The following is a 15,713-nucleotide window of genomic DNA, read 5'->3' as shown; positions in this document are numbered from 1 at the left end:
CCGGTGCCAGCGGTGAAGGAATTGTGTCTTCGATAAGTGCAATTACTAGATATATCAAGGATCACTATTATGGAGATAATAAGTTCATTCTATTGGGGCGTCATCCTCTGTTGCTAGACTATGAGAGATGATCTTTGGGCTAGTCAAATAGTGCAAAGCCCTTTAGAATGGATCCTATATTGGTCACACACAAGGGTATTGGGTTAAGCAAGTAAGAGGCCCATTAATGGGCCTCATGAGCAATTAACTAATCATGAATTGGATTGGGCTAGCATAGTTAGATTGGAATTAGGTTTTGGGCTTTTGACATGGGCTCTTATTTAGAGATGAGATCTATAAATAAGATCCATGCCTAGGGTTTGTAGTAAGCAGTCATAATTCACACACTGTGAATTTTGACATCAAGGCAACCAATCCCAAAACCCTAATCCTCTCTCCAACTCACGGCCCTCATCCTCCCCTCACGTCCGTACGGCCGGCCACCCCTTGGTGGCGCGTGTGGTGGTTCGTGGTGGTTCTTGGTTAGTATGTCGCTCTTCTCCGTAGAAGGTCAATTGAAGGTTTCAATTGCAACTAACTAGCATTAGTGGAGGTCTTAACTTGTGCCCGTGGACCAAGTAGATGAATCACGCTTGAGGTTCTTTATTTCCCCTTGTTCTTGCTCGATCGCACGTGGAATCACGCTTCAAAGGTACAATTATGTGTTCTTTATGTGTTATGCAAAGATCCTTGGTTTAGGTGCTTTATGAATATGATTCATGTTATTTCCGCTGCGTAGTACCTATAAACCCCTACAGTGGTATCAGTTAGCCTAAAATCTGATTTTTTTGTGCTTGATTTTGAATAATTTCGATTGTTTCATGCTTCATGATTTTAATCTAGTTGATTTCATGTATAAATTATGAATTTTGCATGATCAATGATTTGATTTAAAAGTTAAATTAAATTGGGGATTATTTTCATGAAGAACCCTAGATTTTAAAATTAGATTGTGAATTTAATTTTAATTGGATGAATTAGCATATAAGTTATGTTTTAATTTATCATGGACCACATGAATTTTATTTAACAAAAGTTGTTGTTTAAAATTGATTAAAAAAAAAAAAGGTTTATTGCAGCGGCAACCGCGGCTGGGTGGCGCAGCCACGGTGGCTGCCGCTGCAGGTGGTCCGGAGGGAGGGGTGGGGTGGGGCAGCAGGTCGGGTCAGCAAAGGCGGCAGCAGAAGCACCGTGCAAGGGTTGCGCGGCACCGCTGCTGCTGTTGTGCACCGCTGCAGTGCAGCATACACCTCACGGTGTACGGCCACCGTGGCCGGCTTAGGCTGGCCACACCACGGTGGCTGGTGCACGGTTTTTCAAAAAAAAAAAAAAAAACAGGTTTTTTTGAAAATTTATTTCAAGATAATTATGAATTATTTTGGGATAAAATCAGTTTTATTTTGGATAAGTTAAAATATTTTGAAAATATGATCTTTTATTTTAAAAGATAAAATTGGTTTTATTTGGATAAGATCTTTTATTAAAGGATAAAATCAAATATTCAAAAGTTGTTATATTTGATATTATCCATATTTAAGTTGTTAAATTGGTAATTATCCTAAATTAAAGTGGTTAATTATGGATAAGAATGATTAGAATATTCTGAGCATATTCCAAAAGGATAATAATTGATTTAAATAATGTGATTATCCCACAATTATTTTTAGATATAATTGATTTAAAATTTTGTGATTGGCTTGTAATTAGGATAGAATTTCCTAACTTTGTTAGGATAATCTTTGAAGATAAATATGATTTATCTTTTAAGATTAGAATAAGATTTGATTCTATCTCATGACTTATTTAGAATATATGATATTTTATTGATGATCATGAATAATATATGATATTATCTAATTACATTAATTAAAATATGAGATATTTTGGTGCCATGTTTCCTTAATTGTGAACATTCGATGTTGTAGTTTAGGAAAGCATGATGAGTGATTTATTATGTGGCAATTTTATAATATATGATGTTGTTTATTGCTATATAATGACTAGTATGGCCCAGTAGATTGCTAAATATGATCTGCGCATCGTGATGTATTTTTGTAATCTTAGTACGGTCTACGTACCGATAAAGTATTTTTGTAATTTTATTTTATTTTATTTAAGTAGTAGATAGAATAGAGTAGAATTACAGGTTGTAGATAATCCAAGAAGCCCATGAAGTGAAGGCCCAAAGGAGCAAGGTGGATGAGATCCATGATGATTCAAGTGGGAGCTTTTTACTTTATTAGTTTTCTTTGGATTAGGGGTCATGCTATGTCTAATTTATGCATTCAGTATTTTATGCATGTTAGATTTTATTGATGTTTTGTGATGATGCGCTAGAGTTCACTATTTAATCACAACATAATAAATCTAGGTCCCGGTAATATTGAGGCAGCTTTTCCAATTAAAAACCCGATGAAACCTTTGACATTTATGATGGGTCATGCCAAAGCTGGGCATCATATTTTTCATTGGGGAGTGGGGGTAGGACAAATTCTACACTTTTAATTGGTTATACTCAAGAAGGTTACCTAAAGATAAAGTTTAGAACCTTGAAGCTAAGGGTAATAATTAAACATGTGATGGTTAATTATTCAACCAAGAATTACAAGAGTTGTAATCAGTAAAGAGTTTACTCACCTTGAAAATTTAATGATTGATGGCAGGGCCAAAGTCCGGTTAATTATTGCACGAATAAAGGATCTTGGAATCATTTAATTCAATTGGGATCAATTAACATTGAATAAATGCTTTAAAGTTACCAATTTAATTCGCTTTTGGTACTTTAAATTTAATAAACATAATTGAATTTTGCGTTTACTTATAAGTAACATGTCGTTCTAATTTTATTATTATATATAATCTCCTCGATTGAAAATAAAGTTGAGAAACGTTCTCAAAAAGTTTACAAGATAATCCATAAACCTATATTCCAATTTTACTAAGATTGTTCTAAAAGGCAAGTTTTAGAAATTCATGCCACATGTCTAAGGTTGGTTTTATTCAAAATGTTTGAGTAAAATACCAACACATCTTCATTTTGAAAAATGTTTCAAGGGATATAATGAGATGGGAGGTACAAATCCTCCAAAAGACAAGTATAGAATTGAAATCCAATAAAATCTCTTATCTTCAATACGATTGAATATAAGAAAATGATTGGAAATCTCTATGATCAAAAGTTGATCAAATGACGCTATTCTTCATCCACTTTATATAGAGTTTAATATTTGATTAAACTCAAATATGAAAATGATTGAATAGACCTAGAAAAATCATGAAATGTGCTTAAAGTAGTTAAGTAAAGCATCAATTTGAACCTAAGAGAAATGTTCTAAGTGGCTCAAACGGGAAAGGTTTAGGAATATATGAGGATTGCATTAAGAAGTTATAGGCCAAGAAATGCAAATAAGTTGCTACTTCTCAAACCTAGAACTACTTATATGCTAAAAGTTGTTATGAACAGCAAATGTTTCAAATTAAATGGACCAATTCCAATTGATTAGAAACTAACTCATATAGTTGGAAGGTAAAAGAATGGAAATGTTCCAATTTAAGAAGTATACTATAGAAATTGATTTAGCATATTGCTACTTCTTGGACATATGATGTCTTGTTTAGATCACTCATTGCACAATCTGGTTGAACTAAAGGAAGAATTTAGCTAAAGGAGGAATAAATCTACAAGTTTAGAAGCAAACGTTGCTACTTCACAAGTAGAATCTACAAGTTTGGAAGCAAAAGTTGCAACTTTACAAGTAGAACCTATATTTCGCCTTACCTTGGTATTGGCTAGAATTAAATAAATGTTATTCATTCTTGCCATTATCAAAACACCATTCAATGTTAGTAATGACTAAACATCGAAGATTCAAAACGTGGAATAAATGTTATTCTATGCTTCATTGAGTCATAATCTGTTTTGAATTGCTAAATAGGTTTAAAGTTCTATATGATAGAAATAGTTAAACCATTTCTATATATATATATATATATATATATATATATATATATATTGTCTCTAATATGTCAATTAATTCAAATGAAAATGAAAATTGCATGCGGAAGATCCAAAGGGATGGACTTTCAATATCATTGGATTATGAATCCATTGATATATGTAATTATCATTCTAATTTGCAATTTTGACAAAGTCACCATTTAGAGAAATGATGATGCGAACTCGAGGTCGAATACATATCAACGTAAGAAAGCCAAAGGTTCAAAGGCTAGAGACGGATAACGAAACTTCATTTGTGATACGATCACTACTTGTGCTTAGTTGAAGCATAAGAGTGAAAATTTTGAAAAGTTCAAAATTTTTAGTATGAAGTTCAGTAACTTGACAAGATAATGATTACACTAAAATATGATTGTAATTGTGAAAATTTAAGTCAAGACATGTACTTGGCAACACATTCAAAGTATTGCGATATGATCGTAATAATGAGAATTTAAGCCAAGACATTGATAAACATCCAAGAGTCATAAAATCGTTTTACAACAAACTCCGAAAGAAAACCTTGTGAAGTGTTTATGAAGGAAGTTATCAATCTATATGAGATATATTTTGATAATGGATGTAAATTACCTATCTTCCAACCATTGTTCAAGGGATATACTTTTAAGTAAAGCTACAAAACTAAACAAACTACATACGTCAAATCAAATGTAGCAAAGGCTTCATATGTGATATGGATAAGAAAAGTTCTTATTAAGTCTTTCTACAAAGCAAGGAATAAAACATGTATTAAACTGTTTGATGCACGTTCGATTCCTACATAGAGCACGGGGTACTACTACACAACCATACTTAGCACAAAATGTTTGTTGCTCAAGTAGGTGCCCTTATGGAAATTGTTCCAAAAGGTCAAGTGGGAGTAGTGTAAATCTAAATCTCAAAAGAGTTCGAGAAAAGCAACAAACAAACATGGTTCAAAACCATGGTTGGTTCACCCTGTGCTAAATATGCCTCCTCAAAAGGCAAGTGGGAGTATAAGAATCTTGAAAAGTTCGAGGGCCTTGAAAGAGTTCAACAAAAGTGATTTCGAAAATCTCGAAAAAATTTGAGAAGTTATCGAATAACAGCAACAATATGAGCATGATTCACCTCATGTTACAAATGACAACGCGTGGTCTCATTAAGTGTAATGGGATAAATAACCATGTGTCGAAGGTAGTACATTCCAAGTGCACATCCTCTATTGTCGTTTCTCATTGAAAACTAAACAAAGTTGTTGTATGAGTTTCAATTGTTGCATAACACCCACAATGATAACTAGCATATGTAAACTTAGCCAAAGAAATATGATTTCATATTGACTAAGAGTTCTAAAACATTTATTTTGGAACATTATGATTATGCAAGTAATAAAGATGATTTGACAAGTTATGACTCCAAGTGGTTTAAAACCATGAAATCTGAAATAGATTCTAAATCTGTAAGCAAGCGTATGACACTTGAATAATTTGCCTAAGTTGGGTGAAACCCATATAAGCAAAACAGACAAGAAAGAAAAATGTTTTCTAACTAAAACAAAGACTTGTTAAAGGATTCAACTAATTCATAGTATGACTATGATTACGATGAAACCTTTACATGTTGTAAAGATCTATAAAAGATATTTAGTGATTTCTACCTTATAAGATTTGGTAGATGGATTTCAAAACACTTTCTTGAAATTGTTCATGAAATAAGATTTGTATATGATACAATCAAAAGTTTGGAGATCCAATAATCCTAGGGATGCCTAAAAGATCCATAATGGATTGAAGTTAGCATCAAGGAGTTAATGTTCTTAATTTTGTGAGTTAATCAAATCGTTTGATGTTCTCGTAAAATGAAGAAAAGGTCTTATGTGTACAAGACGTTTAGTGGGAGCTATGAAGTCTTCATGGTCCAGTATAAAGAGCAATTATTCATCGCTTGAAGAGTCAAGTGGTGGGTAATGCATTTTGTATAAAAAAAAAAAAAATAAAAAAATAAAAAAAAAAAAACCTTGAAGAGGATGATGAGTAAATTTGGGATTCAAGATCTATTGAGATAGGTTTCGAAGGATGTTTGATTTTTGGTTAAGAAGCTTATATTGATAAGATTCTTATTAGGTTCAACATTATATTGAAAGGAGTTTCAATCCCATGTAACATGGCACATTGCTTAATGATTTAATACCTTGAGAAAGGTTGATGAAATTAAGACTTTGAGTGATGATCCTTATGCAATTCGCAAAGGATGCATCATGCATGCCATGGACTATACTCGTCTATTTGATTCACGTATTTTAAAGAACAAGTGATGATAGATTTCAATCGAAATCCAATGTAACGTTGGAATACAAATTAGAAATTCCTAAGTTCATAACTTGCGATAGGGCGAAGGAAAATTCTTAGTGTATGGAGATGAAAATGATTATGAGATTTAGAAATTGCAAAGTTCATGTTTATGAGAATGTCTCATGAACTCTAATTACTGAACCCCTTCCATAACCAAGGTATGAGAGTCATACTAAGGTTTTTGGATTGAAGCAAGTTATGTAATTTTAGTTGTGTATGTTTTGAGAAAGCATATTACAAAAGTAAATACATTAGCTTGCAGAATTATGTTTATCAATTGAAACAAAGTTTCAATCTTATTTAATCGTGGTTTCAAGATTAAATAAAATGTCCAAAATAATTATGAATTGATGGGCTCACTAGGTTGATGACCTTTTGAATGAAACCCCACAGTGAACTAAATTCATATATTATTTAAGTTCCTAGTTCGGAATCATTAAACTGGACATAAATGATTTCCAATAATGGACTAGCATGTTAAGATTGATTGGATAGCGCAGTTTCATGGGCTATAGGAGCGTAGTGATGCTCGGTCAATCACATGGATATGCATGAATGATGCATGATCGAACTATTGACCTACTTTGAAGTTCAAGTATAGAGCTTCCGGATATATTAGTGGATTCCTATGACATGAGTGGAACATTGATCTCATTCAATGGATGTTATAACTGTGGTACATTCAAACGTATGCCCGTAACTGGAGATTATAAAGGGTGTTTCCTGGTTATTTCAGAAGTTGAGTGGGAGCTTTGGTTGCCATAAGATTGGATTGAGTCTACCTATTTAATTAGGAATGTGTCTTGGCCCCTTGAAGAGGGAGAATTCAGAAAATGCATGGTCGTGCTCAAATGGATTACATTGTAACCTTTTGTTTTGTAATTCTAACTCAGATTTCAAGAAAAATTTGTAGATTAATATGATCACGACATAAGATGCAATCATATTATCAAATCGACACATATTGACTTAAGGAATTTGAATATTGCGCACTTGTCTCAGACAAGTGGGAGATTGAAGGAATTGTGTCTTCGATAAGTGCAATTACTAGATATATCAAGGATCACTATTATGGAGATAATAAGTTCATTCTATTGGGGCGTCATCCTCTGTTGCTAGACTATGAGAGATGATCTTTGGGCTAGTCAAATAGTGCAAAGCCCTTTAGAATGGATCCTATATTGGTCACACACAAGGGTATTGGGTTAAGCAAGTAAGAGGCCCATTAATGGGCCTCATGAGCAATTAACTAATCATGAATTGGATTGGGCTAGCATAGTTAGATTGGAATTAGGTTTTGGGCTTTTGACATGGGCTCTTATTTAGAGATGAGATCTATAAATAAGATCCATGCCTAGGGTTTGTAGTAAGCAGTCATAATTCACACACTGTGAATTTTGACATCAAGGCAACCAATCCCAAAACCCTAATCCTCTCTCCAACTCACGGCCCTCATCCTCCCCTCACGTCCGTACGGCCGGCCACCCCTTGGTGGCGCGTGTGGTGGTTCGTGGTGGTTCTTGGTTAGTATGTCGCTCTTCTCCGTAGAAGGTCAATTGAAGGTTTCAATTGCAACTAACTAGCATTAGTGGAGGTCTTAATTTGTGCCCGTGGACCAAGTAGAGGAATCACGCTTGAGGTTCTTTATCTCCCCTTGTTCTTGCTCGATCGCACGTGGAATCACGCTTCAAAGGTACAATTATGTGTTCTTTATGTGTTATGCAAAGATCCTTGGTTTAGGTGCTTTATGAATATGATTCATGTTATTTCCGCTGCGTAGTACCTATAAACCCCTACAAGCGGCGCCCATACCCCCCCTCTCAGACTCCAGCGCCAAGCCCTGCTCCTATTGTGTGTTTCCTTCTTCCCCAAAATAAGCAACCCCTCCTCGATTCCGTACCAATTGGGCTGCTGGGAAACCCAAGTGATGTGTACTTTGGCAATACCATCTCCATTAGCTTCACCAATTTCTAGGCTTTTGTTAATTTGGAGCCTTTTGATCATCTTGTCGTTAAACCCCACCATTTTCATGATCTTGTTCAGTTTCAATCTCTTCATCATATGGTTTTTCTCTCTTTCTTGGTACAATTTATATATCTGAATTTGTATGGTTTTTATTTGTAATTTGATGATTTTTCTGGATTTATATTTAGTCATTGATGAATTGATGATTTTGTGGTTTGTTAATTTTTCTAGGATTTATATATTTTTGGGGTGATGGATTTCAGGGGTTTTGTGGGTTAGGGAGAAGAAGAGGGATAGGGATAGGGATTTCGGATAAGGGGGAAGGGTCGGGCATCAGCGTTGGAGGGAGGATCTGGGCGCGGCCGGCGCCGGTGGGCAGGGAGTAGGGCACGTCGAAGAACGGAAGTGCATGGAAGCGGTGGCTGGTGGAGGACTTTTAAATTTTTTTTAATTTTTTTTATTTAATCAAAATGTTTAACAAATTTAATAAAAAAAAAATTAAAAGGTTAACCGGTCATTAAGGTTGCAGGTAAAATGTCCTGTTTAAAGCGGTAACCTTCTAAAGGTTGTATTATTTAGAAATAATCAAAAGGTTAACTTATTTTTGGCGGACTACTTAAAGGTTGCATTATTTTTGACAATTTTTCCTTTTTCTTTATTTCTTTCTTTGTTTCTTTTTCCTTTGTTTCTTTGTTTTTTTTCCTTCCTTTTCATGATTGAAAAAATACAAGTTTATCTTCATAATAAATAAAATATGTTTATCTAAGGGTATAATATATTATAGTCAATATTTGCGTTTATGGGTAACTTTTGTAATTTTGAGGATAAAATATATTAACAACGCTAAATAATGGAAAATGGTGGATTTAAAGTCCTCCAATAGTATCAGCAGGTGCAATAGAGCAAATTGAGCTCACGAACTACATCAATGGAGGATGATGAAAGGTTGTACCATTTAGGGTTAACCATGCCCTTCATTTCTCCATTTCTTATAGCTAGGGTTTTCGTTTAATTTGGCGACAAAACCGCCAAAAAATAAGGTAAAGGAGATGGTGGGTTAAGCTTCAAGGATCCATCTCCATGGAGGAAGAAGCTAAGCTTCAATGGAGGCAAAAGCTTCAAACTGCATTGGTAGAAGCTTCAAATGGTATAAAAATTTACTTTAGTAAAATGAGTTTAGTGTTGAGTTGGCATGCTTCATTTTTCCTAATATTTACATTAGATAACATAATATGTTTATCTAATTGATCAACTGGCAGCCCCTTAATATACACAAATTCTTGATTAAGACGGACTTTTATTAAGTTAATATAAGACGTGTTAAAATTACTCTAAAATTATTTAAAGTTATCCATATATATATATATATATATATATATATATATATATGTATATATATATATATATATATATATATGTATATATATATATATATATATATGTATATATATATATATATATATATATATATATATATATATATATACATACATATATATATATATATATATATACATACATATATATATATATATATATTAAAGTTGATTACCATGAAATTGACCGTCTTATAATAAACTGGGTTTGACGGCGGTGCGAGAAGGGGGTTTGGGCACTGGTGGGCAAAGAGGAAGGGTTTTTCAAGGGAGGAAAGGGTTTTTAGGGTGGGGGATGGTGGTTTAAGGGAGTAGAGGGGCGACGATGGGGGGTTGGAGCGAGGTGGCACCCAACGAAGAGGATCAGGGTGGAATGCGCATCAGCGAGGGTAGGACAAGGAGGTGGATGGGATGGGGTGTGGTGGGTGGGTTTTTTTTAATTTTTTAAATAATTAATCAAATTATTATTTTATAAATTAAATTAGTTAAATAGGAACTAATTAAATGTTTCCACGTGGCATGCATAGTTAGTCTTAATGACTAACATAGTTAACAAAAAGGACATTTGGCGACATTTTTGTGGGTATATAGTGAACTTGAAAATTTTGATGAGTATATGCTGAATTAAGTGATAACTCATAGGTATTTCGTGAAATACGAGTAATAAATGCTATACAAAATAACTTAAAAGTAGGGAAGAAAAATGATATTTAGAACTCTAAAGACCAATCTATCTCCTCCCATAATCAATAATCATATCTTCCTCCTATTTTCAAAGCAAGAATGCAGCGAAACCACGAAACGAACAACAAGCTTCTTCCGTATTCTCCAGCAATATTGTTGATTCTCCGACATTGATCATCTATAGTTTAGAGACGGATTTTAGTTTACATAATTCGTCTCTAAAGTAATTTTTTCATAATTTGTTTCGAAAATAATTTTGAGACGGAATTAAAAATCCGTCGCTCATATTAGTAACTGGAAAAAAAAAATTCGTCTCTAAATTTAGCAAGGTAAAAAAATCTATTTCCAATTCAGCAACGGAGAAAAAAAAAGCCGTTTTTAATTTAGGGACGGATTTTCAATTCCGTTTCTAATTTAGAGACCGATTTTTTTTTTATTTTGTCTCTACTTTAGAAACGGATTTTTAATTCCACTTCTAAATTAATTTAGGGACGGATATTTTAATTCCGTCTCTGATTTTGAAACAGATTGAATTTCGTCTCTAGAATTCCATTTCTGTATGGATATTTTTTTTGTAGTGGGACCCTATAACTCACAATGAACTTTCTCAAATATTCTAGACGCTTTATTATCACTCAAAGGAAAACTATCTCTAGGATGTTTAGCACGCATACATACTTCACACCTCTTATCAAGACTATCTTTGAAATTAACAGTAGGAAGCAACTTAACTACTTTCTTGGAAGAACTACTTTCTTGGAAGGATGATCCATACGATGATGCCATAGCTCCAAATTAGACCTTGCATCAATAGCACCCACATGATGCACGGAATCCGATTTGCTAAAATAGTAAATCCGTCCCTCCTGGCTCCCGTTCCAATCAATTCTTTCGTTTGATCCTGTGTAGCACACATATAAGAGTTAAATTGGACAATACAATTAAGCTCATCATTAAGCTGCGAAACGAAAAGTAAATTACAACTCAAATTAGGGACATAGAGCACCCTAGTTAGAGTAGTTTTGTTTGACAAACGAACAAAACTGATAAGTGAAGTCAACACTGTTTATCCATTTGGTAACCCTACGGGACATTCAAAGTACTTTGTGTCAAAAAGCCAAGATTTTTCTCTTGTAACATGATGCGTGGCTCCTGTATTAATAACCTAAGAGGTATCATCAAACTTATTATTCAAACAATTTTCAAAAATTTTGGTATCAGCCACTAAACCTGTAATTGTCTGCCATTATTCACTTGGAAACAAGTGGCTAGTCGAACTCAAACTAGGACCGTTGGCCGATGTAGCACTGGCCCGCACCGGACCTCGACTACTATTGTACTCATTATCTGGTGGTGGCGGATTGCTGCAGTCCACCATGGTTGACCGAAAAAAATTGTTAAAATTTTTTTTTTAAAATTGAACTAGGCTCTGATACCATGTAGAATTTGTATGAACTTACTACTTAATTCTCATTAATGAATTGAAAACAATATATACACAATGCTAACCCTAGAATTACCATAACATTGGTAACTAGAGCTTAGAAAACAATACATGTGTAAAAGATAACCCCAAATAACTACCAAATATTCCCACATAATCTTTCACAAGATATATCTTCAATAATAGCATAACATAGCAGAACAACTCAATAGAACACGACGTTGGTAGGAGAGAGAAATAAAAAAAAAAAGTAATATAAGTGAGGTTGGTAGAAAAGAGAAATAATAAAGCATTTGTAAAAGTGGAGTTAATGAAAGAGAGAAATTTTACAGTATAAAATAATGATAGATTTTTTTTTTTTTAAATATAGAAGTGTTGCAATTAATACTTCCTCCGTTTTTTTTACTTGCAACACTTCCCTAAAAAGGAAATATCACAATACTTGCAACACACCATAAAAGGAAAGTATCTTTATTGTTTTTTACAATTATACCCCTAATTTAATTCCCTCATTAATTGCTAAACACCCACCCACTACCAAACATCATTTATTACTATTACTAATCTTTCCCTCCCTTTTATTAACAGAGATACTTTATTTTGTAGGATTCTTTTATTTTCTGGATTGTTCTCATATTTTCTTTGAGCTTCACATGAACATTGAAGAACCCTAGTTTCATTATCACACTTTCTCTGTCATCCAAAATTTCAGATCTTGCCCGATTTTCCCGTAATTTCGTCAATTCTCCATCAATTTCGCACTATAGTCTTTCAATTTCTCTTTCTATTCTTCAAACTCAGACGACCATGACAGAGAAAGAGTGGGCGAAGAAAAAGAACGGTATGGAGACCTGGTCCTTCAAGGTCTTCCTAATTTAAAGTACTGGGTATGTTTTAGCTCGAATTAGGATGCAACCAGTTGATTTTTTTTTCTTTATATTGCGATTTGCATGCATTAGACTTGGAAATGGAAATTATATTATGCACTAATTTGAGGGTAATATTTTTATGCGATTGATTTTGATCTACAATCTGAAAGAATCAAATTCATTTTCATAAGCTGATTGGACATGCATTTTATTCGATTTGGATGTCATTTGATGTTTCAACTATGTAAAAATCAGTAGCACTATGAATAAATATTGTTAGGTAGTGTGCTTATGAAATTATAAGCATTGTAATAGTATTGCTTCTTCCAAGGTACTAATTTAGGATATAAAAAATTGATGTATGACTTTTTTTAATGGATGATAGGGAAAATAAATTGAGGTTCTATGATTACTCTGAGTTTAGGAAATTACAATTTGTTCTTTCAGCTTATGGAATTCAGACAAATAGACATCAATTTTCCAATATGAAGTTTTTTGTTTTATACTAGTGTGAATGTGTGATTAAATAAATACTTAGTGGATAGTGAGTAGGAATCTGGAATCCTAATGATAAAGATTAGTTGTATCTTTTTAGATACTACCATTAATCTATTCTTGGTATCATGATATTAGACATGATTAAATAACCCCCTGTTAATTTCGATTTGATCAAGTGTGGAGTCATAGGCTATATTGGATTCTAGCAAATACAACCTTATTAAAATATTATAGGTTTATGACTTTCCTTTTTAATTGTTTAGTTGTATGTTCTCTCTTGGTTTATTAATAAGTTATTGTTATTGTTATGAGTTGAATACTTTGTTTTATTTAAATTTACTAGGTGGTGTTTAAAAGTGGTTTGTTGTCTCTTGGTCTATAGTGTAGATTCAGGACTTCTCCGTGAAGCAGTGCTAAAAATGAGTAGAAAACGCAACATCACAAGCAATTTGTGTACTGTCTCAATCATCATCACGAGGAGGAAGACGACTACAAAGCAACAGGTCACAAAAAAAGTTGTAGTCTTGTTAAGGAAAATCCCATCCCTCATTCGAAGCCACACACCCTTCCTCCATATGCCCCTTCATGGGAAAGACGAGCAATTAGGATTACCAATGACACTGGCGGTTTCAAAGACATTCATGGCACTATTTACTATGAGTATGAAGATATCCCTCCATATGATCCTTCTGCGTGGGAAAGACAAGCCACAAGAAAATGCAATGTCACGGGTATTTTCAAAGATATTCATGGTAATATTTACTGCGAGTATGAAGATGTACATCACCCTGGTGTGGAAAGGGAACGGATTCAACAGAGGCTTAAACGGGAAACATGTGGGTCTCAGGCATATGATAGTGAGGAAGACTACAAAACATTAGGTCACAAAGAAATGTGTAGTCCAAAAAAAGAAAATTCTTGGTCAAATGATGACTCCGAGTTCATCCCTAACTCAATGCCACAAGACCTTCCTCCATATGACTCTCTTTCATGGAAAAGGAAAGAACCATCTTTCCACTCCCCTAAGATTGAAAACACATGGCACAATGTGAGTGATGCTCCGGATACCCTAGAGGAAATATGGAGAACTAATGTTCTCACTCCATGTAAACTTCGTATCGGGAATTTGGTATCCTTTGACGTAAGATTACAGCAAAGGGATTCACTAGGTAAAATTTTAGAGTCTGCAACATATATATTTGTGTACATATGTTCCTTTATTAGATTTCAAACTGCTAATTTATGTTTTCAAATGTTGTGCTTTGTTGCAAGCAAAGTAGGGTCTGCTGCCTGTATTGAAAAGGGTGAAATCCTTCCATTGAAGAACGATTTCATGCATAAGATGGATTATGACTTCGACGAGACTCAACCTTGAAGAACATGGGTTGGTATGTCCTATCTCTTTGGTTAGATTTGCATGAAAAAATAAAGTATAAAGGTTATAGTAAGATATGCTTGTAATTAAGATGTAAACTATAGTCATGCATGCAATAACAATTTTCTTACACAAAATATTGTGTCCCCATAGGGCCATAGATTTCAAGTGCATGTTTACAAAAACTTCTACTTTTCACCATTACAATTTACAACTACGTTCTTAATTAACTAAGTTTTTACAAAAAAATCTACTTTTGCCCACCACTTCACATTTCATAAGTTGGACCTTTACATCGATACAAAAAGTTGTTTTCTTATGAAATTTTAAAAAGTGACTTCCTTGCTTGCATTAATGATCTTTCACAACATGTTGGCATTTGATGATTCACCCCTTTCTATGATTCCTTCATTCAAAAAATTGATTGAATCTAGGACCAACTCATCTGACACTTCAACATAGGTTGGTTACCTTTGAAGTCTTTTCTTGCCCTTATGAGGATTTTTGAAATTGTTGCCTCCCTTGACTATCATAATTTTCTCCATTACATACATTGAGTGAAGCCAAGTCAAGTTAATGATCCTTGGATCATAACTAGCATATGAGGTCAGAACACTTTCAAACAACTCTTCAACTAATTCAGGAAACTCTTGGTGTTAATTGTTGATGAATTACCCTAAAAAACCCCAAGTCCAATACATTGAGGTCTGGAGAGATTGAGCAGGCTGGCAGATTAGGTGCATGTCAAAACCATCCTTTTTTGCTTCTTCTAAAAATTCTGGATCATCAATGTTGATGTGAGGCCTTGCATTATCTTGCCGGATCCATATAGTCTTGCATGAGTTTTCTGGCCATGTAGCACTAATTGCAGGCATCACTTCTTCTAAAATCATTTTCTTGATGACATCCCTTGTGATGTCTTGTTTTTCTTTCGTTTCTATAGTGCCCTTTTCTCTGTTTTTGCTACTTCTTTGTGCTGGCACTTCTTCAGTGAAAAGGAAACATCCCTGTTTTTCCATCCCAATTTATGTATCCATTTGCAGCAATGTGTGGCCTGGGCATTGTGCCCATGAACATGACTTTTTGCACGTGAATCCTACTTTGAACAACTCTGTATGGATCTTGTTCTTCTG

The sequence above is a fragment of the Chenopodium album genome, chromosome 10 (assembly GCF_948465745.1).
Source record: "Chenopodium album chromosome 10, dcCheAlbu1.1, whole genome shotgun sequence".
In the NCBI taxonomy this organism is placed as follows: Eukaryota; Viridiplantae; Streptophyta; class Magnoliopsida; order Caryophyllales; family Amaranthaceae; genus Chenopodium; species Chenopodium album.
This window is presented reverse-complemented; position numbering follows the sequence as displayed.